This window comes from Limulus polyphemus, unplaced genomic scaffold (genome assembly GCF_000517525.1).
Source record: "Limulus polyphemus unplaced genomic scaffold, Limulus_polyphemus-2.1.2 Scaffold3855, whole genome shotgun sequence".
In the NCBI taxonomy this organism is placed as follows: Eukaryota; Metazoa; Arthropoda; class Merostomata; order Xiphosura; family Limulidae; genus Limulus; species Limulus polyphemus.
This window is the reverse complement of record NW_013669465.1, coordinates 61,820-71,649: the sequence shown is the minus strand read 5'-3', so window position 1 is coordinate 71,649 and position 9,830 is coordinate 61,820. Positions and strand designations below refer to the sequence as shown.

Genomic DNA, 9,830 nt, shown 5'->3' with positions numbered 1-9,830 from the left:
AGTTGAAATGAAGTGCGCGCGCACGCGCGTTTACATAGTAACATTGGCGCGCATTTTCAGGAAAACAAAAACTGAGTATTATTATAATAAATAGAAAAAAATTAACAGAAAGTAGGGATCGTTGGTTATTTGTAGAATTGCTATAAGAAATATCCAAAACAAAATAAATGCTGCACTAAAAAGTACACAAACAAGAAAGTGATAGTAGTTGGATAGATTTTATAACGATTTTCAATCCCTCTTTAGTTGGCAAATTTAGATTGCTTCATTTAGCTATATGGATCACAATGCCAACCATAGTTGCCAACCTATTTAGTTGTTCAGTTTTTATATTTCCATGGAATGGACATAACAATTCTCAGCATAGCCATATCCTTACTTTGGCCTATAGATAAATGTATAAAGCTGCCAAACTAGGGATTAAATTTTATGAGTTTGTGATTGTGGTTTTAATTCTTGTTTCATTACTTTTATAGCAGGATCCCAACTTCATTTTAAAATTCACATTTTTTTAATACTCTTGTTTGTTTACTTTTTATATTATATCTGCATAAAGTATATACTTTACCTTTAGAAACTGTCGCGTGTATACCCATCGATATGTAGCACCACCATCTGTTGGGTTGAATTGGGTTTAAATTAATATTTAAGTACGTGCATATATTTAACATTTATATATAAAAAACAATACTATCTATATATATATATATATTTATCGGAATAACAAAGGCGGATACCCACAGGCCACTTAAGTGAGCTGGAAAAATCTTGTAGCGATAGTCCGAGCCATCTAGGGGCTAGACCAGCTGACGTGATCAGGTAGATAGGGAGGTAGTATACGAAACAGCTGATGTTTCAGAAATTTTTGAATTGTTGTTACTGGAAATGTTAGCGACCTTTTTAGCGTATTGTTAGTATATATGGGCATGATATATCATAACCGATACTCGGATCAGTCGGTTTTTCGGCGTGTGAATTATTTGTAAACCTTGTCGATCCCTACTATTAACTACTACCGTAGTTAATAATATATTTACTTTTGTACTTGATATTTGGCATTTTCAACCTGAACGGAAATTTACACACCACATAAGCTGAACGAGGATTAAAGAATCCGAGGTGCAGGCATAGCCATTCTTAATTTAGAGGTGCTAGCCAGTCGGAAGCCAAACAGTCACCAGTACACCCTGTTTATGCGACTATTTGAATCCACATAACTAGATCCTCGTCCTACCAAACATACCCGCCCTTTCAGCTGTGGGGCATTAAAGTGTGACGGTGAATCCCACTATGCGGGGGTAAAAAAGTAGTCCAAGAGTTAGCGGTGGGGAGTGATGACTAGCTTCCTTTCCTTTAGTCTTTCACTTCTAAATTGGGGACGGCCAGCGCAGATAGCCATCGACTAGCTTTGCGCGTAATTCTAAACAAACCAAACCAAATATCTAGATTCTACGTTATCCTATATTTAATTCACGATGTTAGTTAATGAATTTCTTTGTCTTCGAACTCCTCCCCCAGTTTTAGGGCTAGCAGTACCAAACCCGGCAGGTGGACTTGCGGTGGTCTAGGGAGAATATTCTTATCTAAATGGTGCAGTCTTTACCCTTATTTATTTAGGGTACCAATGAAGGCTAACGTACTCTCGGAGAAACACCCAGGCATGATGGGGGTCTAGGAACAAATTTTCCGAGACCAAACTTGGCACGTGTGTTCAGGTAACACGAGTGGATGTCCTACCAGATTTTCTCGGGTATGAACCCCTTTTGAAATAATTGTGGAAAATAGAGAAACTTGATAGGAACATTCAGTCCTCTGCGAATCATGATGGTGCCTTTGAAACCCTGCAGTCCAGCGCGGGTATTTCATACTAGTGGCTATGACATGTAGAGCGTGTCAACAACATATCATAGCACAAACATTTCGATCCCTCGACCTGCTACTCTAACCACTATTTGCCACACTGGTCTTAAATTTTATATATGACAAGTTGAGGCACCTGTCCTACGTCCGGGGAAATAAGGTTTGAACCTAGGGTTTGAACCAATAAATTAAATTAATAATCGTTATTTATTTGACGTTAAACACAAAGCTACGCAATGGGCTATCTGTGCTCTGCCTACCACGGGTATCGAAACCCGGTTTCTAGCGTTGTAAGTTCGCAGACATACCGCTGTGCCACTGGGGTGTGTGTGTGTGTGTGTATTTATATGCATAACTTATGCTGCATTCTATAGCTGTTTCAGATGTGCAACAGATAAATTCCAGCTGTGACTGGCAGCATAGTCTTGGTTAACCCACACTTTGTTGCCCTAGTGTCTTGCCTGAAGCAAGTAGACGGCTCCTTCCTTTGTGTTCATAGATTCTTCCATGTCAGATTGGTTACCACGATTGGGTGCAATGTTGTTGTTTTTCTAGGTACCTTTCTTGACGATTCTGGTGGCCCAAGTTGATCAATGTTAATATATTTTCCAATGACATTAAGTGCTATGGATATCCTCATCTTGGAAATTCTAAATCTCGATCTGAACGCTTCTCTAAGGTCTGAGTGTATGAATATTTTGCGTCAGAGGGATTGTTACATATCCTAATTCAAAAGCGATTCATTTTTTGTTGCATCACAATACTTACCAGACCCTCTAAACACTGTCAAATCTAAACCTGATACATGCCGTTTCACCGCGACTGTGTTTGTAACTTAACCTTCATATTGAAAATCATTTATATATAATGTGCTTGATCCTCTCCATTATATCACCAATAAATATTGGTTCGGTTTGTTTTGAATTTCGCCCATAGAGCTACACTTGGGCTATCTGTGCTAGCCGTCCCTAATTTAGCAGTGATAAACTAGAGGGAAAGCACCTGGCCAACACCACCAACCGCCAACTCTTGAGCTACTCTTTTACCAACGAATAGTGCGTTCTTTCGGCTGAAAGGGTGAGCATGTTTGGTGACGAGGATTCGAACCCACGACCCGCAGGTTACAAGACGAGCGCCTTAACCAGTGAATATTAAAATAACTATATCTGATGATTATTGTCGATGTGCACTAAATATGGGTATATTTTAATGCTATGTGGCTTAACTATATATGTTCAACCTTACAATTGGTGTGTTTCATACGTGGTAATTAGCATATAATTATAAGCGATTATAGTAATTAAAAAGTATAATTATTATAGTATTTATAAGTAATTATAAAACGTTAGTATATGACTGAAGTGATTATAAGGCTATTGTAAAGTTCCTTGGCTTATTCATCTGTCCATAACTCGAAAACTGACCATCATAAAGCTCGATAGATTAGATAACGAGATGATGAAAAAGGCAATTCAAGTGCAAGAATAATTACCACCAGAATGCGCTGTAATGCAACTTACATCCCTAAGACTATATAGAAAAAAAAAGCAGTAAAGATGGCACGATTTCTTTTTCCATTAGAAATGGCTCTTATATTTAAACTTATGAGTTTTTACCGTAATCCATTGCTACAGTTCTGGTAATAATGTTGATGCAGCATCAAGATTATATCGAAGTGAAAAAAGAGAACCGAGAGGAATATGCAGGCAAGAAACTGGTGGATTTGTTTGTCAACACAATAGTGCCATTTGCACTAGTCATCCCTAAATTGAAATGAGGGAAGGTAGTCAACAACACCCACCGTCAACTCTTTAATTCCACCCACGGCCCCAATAACGGAATAATGCCCCAATTTTGTGGCAATCTATCGTGAAATATGGATCTTCAGGTTCACAATTCGGCACGCTAACCGTTAGGCCACACCCTGCCAAAGAGTTATGGAACAAAGATAGTCTGTTTTATTGTAATTTGGAGCATGTTATCATTCTTAAGCTTAAGAGAATAGTTTTCAGTGATTCTACATGTTAGTTGGAGCTCAATCTCACGTTGTAAATTCATTGCGGGACGTTTTCGTACATATGACCATGTCCTAAACTCAACCTTGTTGACTGTTTAGCTATGGGATTGTCTCAAGTCTTGGATTTACCGTGACGCACCCTCAACCATAACAGACATTAAAGGTATCAAACGATATTAAGTGATGTACAAATGTCGAAAGTCGGACAGTGTCATTCAGCTGTGTGTCACGTTCTCTCATGAATGAAAGTAATACTGGCCACGAATGGTCAGGTGACAGTAAACATGCTGGATGTGCAAGTTTTGCACTTTAATGACAATTACGTTTGACATGGAAATCGTCTCATTAGTTCATTTATGATCAGATTCAAGGTAGTGTCAGATGAGCATTACTTAAAAATGAAAAAGCTCCATTCTGACCAATTACAGCCCATAATTATTAGGAAATTTTAGCCGTGTCTGATGAAAATTAAATGTACTCTAAAGTATTTATCTGATACGTGTAGCTACGTAATCTAAAGCTTGTGATAAGGTTTGCTGTTTCTCGGCATGCTGTAATTATTGGGGCCACTTACTGACGTTCTTTCATTTAATTATATATGAAGCTATTGGATATGTTACTCGTATCAAATGTTGTTTTAATACGCTAAAAATGTTAGTCCTTTCCATACTGTGTACGTGTTCTAGGCTGTTCAAATGAATTTGTTGTTGTTGTTTTAAGGAGATTATCACTGATATCATATCGCTTATTCTTCTGCACTCTTCGGAGTAAAATGTTTTTTTTATAATTTGTTTTTTCAATTGCTTGCCTGAATTTAGCATTTGTGGTGTGCGCAAAAAAGGGAAAAAGAAGGCGAGTTATTATCACGCAACAAAGTGTTATTTGAGAACCAGCGTTAAGACAAAGAACATGAGATGGCTACTTGAACTCTCAACAAAACCAACATATTAACTTATTCATGCATAGCTTGTTTTTTGTGTGTTTTTTTTGTCCGTAAAGAAACAGTTTAAATAGTAAACAGTGATAATTTTCTTTATTACACAACATAACGATTGATAGAAAATAATAATTGTTAAATTTCAAACAAAATGAATAAAAATCCTAATATCAACCCAAACACGGCTCTGGGTGAATACAAAAAGTCCTAATGTCAACCCAAACACGGCTCTGGGTGAACACAAAAAGTCCAAACATCAACCCAAACATGTCTCTGGGTGAATACATAAAAATGCTGCAGTTAATTTGAAGGCTGAATAAGAGTGTTACAATGATTTGCAAAAACTGTCTATTTTGAAAAATTCAGATATAAAGCTTAATATTTAAGAAAATAAGTTTGATTCCTCGTTATTTTTATATCTACCCTCCCTCATCGCAATAAACTGTACGTGATAAAAATATGTCAGAAGGTATTGTGAAGAAAAAAAACCATAAAAATAAACATTAATGTAATTTACATATCACCGAATTATTTCTAAACAAACACAAACGTTTTCGTTGTTTAACGTAACTGTTAAGTAATTTAATATATCAACTTCATTAGTAAAACAAGTACTGCATACAATTATTGAAAATTTTCTTATAGGTTAGGCATTTAATATGATTTATTCAGGTCCCGAAGGAATAAACGCATCGCCAATAATTATCGTTCAAAATATTGTTTGGATGAATAAAATACGAGCGCTTTTGGTATAACAATACTCAAAAATATCTTTGTTAATTATACTAACTTCCTAGAATTCTGTTGTATAAACGTCATATGTGTCTTTTGCTATCAGTATAGCATGACCAAAACAAGAGTATTTTGTTACAACTACTTTCTTTAGAATTGCAGAAAATGCAAACTTCTGATGACACGGTTCGTTAATAAGTTATTATAACTCTCTAGTATTTTAATCAAAGTTTATTTTCGTGAAATTCGAGAATGTTCTCCTCTTATTTAGGGTTAATAAACTTCCACTAGAAAGATTTATTTTTATTGATAAAGAGGCGCTCAGGAAAGTTGCTACTGCAGTAATTACCTGCTTTTAACATGGTTGGATTCTAAGGAAGTTGAACCCTGAATTAATTTGACAAAGTCTTGTTTCGCTACTCAGATATTAACTAGAACACGACACCTGCGACGTATTCCGTAGAAAACCAGATTCACATTTCTGGTTACTAAGACCAAATGGATCACAGAAATAATCTAAACTAGAAAAGCGCGGAAGTTTTAATAATAGAAATATAATAATAAAAATATAAATTCAGATATATTCATCATTCTAACCAATAAATGTAACGTTAAAAAATTGAGCATACATCATTACCGAAAAGGTCTGACGTGCCTATAGGTTGTTTTGTTATACAGAGAAGTTAGTGATATTAAAGCTAATAATACCGAATTATCTCGATCGCATTCTACTACGCTGCAATATGAATTAATTTTTTTAACAGTGCTTAAGATTTTCTGAATAATTTGATTAATTCACAGTTCGGTTTGTTTTGAATTTCGCGCAGAGTTACACGAGGGCTATCTGTGCTAGCCATCCCTAATTAACAGTTATAGACTAGAGGGAAGGCAGCTATTCACCACTACCCACTGCCAAATCTTGGACTACTCTTTTACCAACGAAGAGTGAAATTGACCGTAACTTTATAACGCCCCCGCGGCTGAAAGGGCGAGCATGCTAGATGACGAGGATTCGAACCCGCAACCCGCAGATTAATTATCAAAAAGTTTATCTTTATATTTTACACTTTATTAACACATCTCTATGACTTTTTCTTCCAATATTAACATGCTATTAAGGCCAGTATATAGCAATATAATAAACAACCGGCCCACAAAAAAGCAAGATAGTCTTTGGTTGTTTGTCTGTTAGATTTCGTGCAAATCGACAAGACGGCCATCTCTGCTAACCATCCCTAATTTTGGAGTGATGAACTAGAAGAAAGGCAGCCAGTCAAAACTACCTGCTTTTAACCCTTGGATTATTATTTTCAAGCCGAATAGTTGGATTTGACCTGTCACTCTTATAACGCGTTCTCGACTTCAAAATGAGAAGTGCGATTTGTTTTGTTTTTTTCTGCAGGAACAGGACACTAACCACGGAATTTCAGCTCCACAGCCCAGCATACGTTAAACGTGATTGTAATTTATAACTAATAAAACGGGTTAATTTTCACATTTAATTTTTTTATTTACACGACAAGCTTTCGACCCTGTCTCAGAGCCTTAATTAGGTCAGTCCTGATGATCTGAAATAGTGTTAAAAACTTGTTAGATAAAGTGAAAAAATGTAAAAATGAAGTTTAAAAGGTATCATTGTTTATTAGTTACTTCTTTAACGTGGTTCGGTAGGAAATCAAAGAGCAGTAGTTCATTGTTTAAGACTAAGAACTTTCTTTTTACTTTATATTATATCTAAAACTAAAGGTAATTATTGTAAAGTAAAAAATGTTTGAAAAAATTGAAATGTTTCAATTATGATCAGTGTTTTTAACTTTAAATAAATCTGAAACTTGTCAACACATCAAAATATCTAGTTAATCTAATTAATCCCTCAAACTTTTAATCCTCAGACTAATACATAGACATATAATAGACAATAGACATAAAATTGCAAGATAGGCTTAATTAAATAGTTTAATCGGTATTAAGAAGCACGAACCAGTTTCAATTTCATTTTTGTTTCCTTACATAAAGATATGTTTTTATGAAATGTTTTCTTTTGGTTTGTTGTAGAATGTAACTTACCAGAGAGTCATATTTCTTGAGGACATTTTTTTAAACTATTGGTCACATTTTTTTAACCTCTACTTTTGGTATTCCCTGGTGGGTCAGTGGTAAGTTTATGGACTAAAATCCGGGTTCGATTCTCTGCGATGGATACAACAGATAACCCAATGTGACTTTGCTCTACAACAAAAAATAGACTACTTTTATTTATATATATATACATGTATATATACAGTGTATATAGTCAATTGACTTTGGGGTTAAGGTAGCACTAACCCTTAAAACTGTGCAAATTCAACTTTTTATAACCTTCAAGTTGAATACAAAACACAAATATGATGTCACAATCTCGGAAAGTACACTTACTGTTATATATGTTATATGCATATTTAATGCGGCAGGGATAAAGAAATACATAACATAAACTGTTTTAACACCATAACTTTACTTAGGAATGATAAAAACATGTGAAATTTGATACACATGCTCTTTGTGAACATCCTTATAGCTTGAATTAAAAGCACTCCAAATTTTCTGCAACGTTAACGAGCTATGAGCAATTAATTGTTTTATTAATCCTTCGCTAGTGGTAATTAGACTTATAACAAGAGAATTGGTAAACAATTCATGCTAATGGCTAATTTCATGCTACTATTTGTTTTAATGGTGAAGTGGAAACGGAATGTAAACAAACTAGACTTATTTTTAATCACTTACTACCGGTTATTTAGTAAAGATTTTAAGACAAATGATTTATTTATGTAGAAAAAAAAAGGTTAAACTTTCGATTTAGGCTAAATTTGAAAAATGTGATTTTTAAAATATTGGGGGCGCTCTTTAAGGTAGCAGTTCAGCTAATGGTGACTGTAAGAAGTACCAAAGAGACTCACTTAACTTTGCTGGTAAGTTCCGATAGTGCAAATCCAATTTTGAAATTAGGATTACAATGTAAGAGAAAACGTACAAACATATAATTTTTAAGAATCTTTACTGGAGAATGTAATACAAGTACTAACGTGTCTACAAAAAATCTAGATATCTTTAATAAATAATTATTAACATTTCTAATGGAATATGTCAGGTTATTTTTGCACAAAAGTACAGATTGCATTAGAATGAATTCAGCAATTATAATAAAAGCTAAAAATATTACTTATTAATTACATTTTAATAATACGGTAACATTACGCTTATTGTTTTGCTTCTTAAACACTGAACTTTTTAATGGTCTTAGAAAAGTGATGGCCAGGTGGTTAAGGCGTTCGACTCGCAATCTGAGGGTCGCGGGTTCGAATCTCTCTCCCACCAAACATGCTCGCCCTTTCAGCCGTTGGGGCGTTATAATGTGACGGTCAATCCCACTATTCGTTGGTAAAAGAGTAGTCCAAGAGTTGGCGGTGGGTGGTGATGACTAGCTGCCTTCTCTCTTGTCTTACACTGTTAAAATAGGGTCGGCTAGTGCTGATAGCCCTCGTGTAGTTTTGCACGAAATTCAAAACAAACAAACCTAGAAGAGTTCATAACAGTATTTCAATTACACTATGTCTGTCATATCTATAGTCCAATACTATTGTTTTTTGACAAATACAATTGATTATAATCGTAATTCACCAAAAAAACCGTTCACACCAATAACTTAAAGATAACTGATGTTATAGATTTTATTTAGGGGAGGTAATTCGTAAGTCATAGTGTTTGAAATGATTTCTTAAAAAAGTTAACTGATATTTTTTTTGTCACTGGTTTCTATTGGCTCGCACCCCAATAGCACAACAGTATGTCTGCGGACTTACAAAGCTATAAACCGGGTTTGGATCCCCATGGTGGGCAGAACACAGTTAGCCTGGTTATGAGCTTTGCTGCGTTATACATAACTAATTTCAGTTTACTTGTTTTGTCTCACATTTCTTACATTAAATCTTTTATTCTCCCTGGGTTGAACTTCATCTAAATTCTAAGATGTCTTGACTTAATACTTATTATCTCTTATTCTTCGTAATTATACTCCTTCTTTTACGTGTTTGTTTTTCTGTCAGTTGGGATTTTTGGGATCGCGGTTTATATTGAACGCAACTGCTACTTTGTGGTTTCTTCTTCCAACTGAGCTTAGGTGAAACCCTTCTAAGACATTTAAGGCATTACAATGCGTTAGGCACTGCTTACACTAAAAAAAATAAGTGTATTATTGATACTGAAAATATTTGTTGTTTTTTAAATGGTGTTTCTGATTATTTT

General features: G+C 34.9%; 1 long non-coding RNA gene across 1 annotated transcript in view; it reads right to left on the bottom strand.

Moving 5' to 3' along the window:
* Positions 1–532: 532 nt before the first annotated feature.
* The window catches only part of LOC106470171, a 10,615-nt gene continuing 1,317 nt past the window's right edge, over positions 533–9,830 (bottom strand). Inside the window, exons 2-3 of the long non-coding RNA XR_001291476.1 lie at positions 8,809–8,812; positions 533–615 (exon numbers count right to left, since the gene is read on the bottom strand). This is a non-coding gene — a long non-coding RNA (uncharacterized LOC106470171). The remainder of the gene's footprint in view (positions 616–8,808; positions 8,813–9,830) is intronic.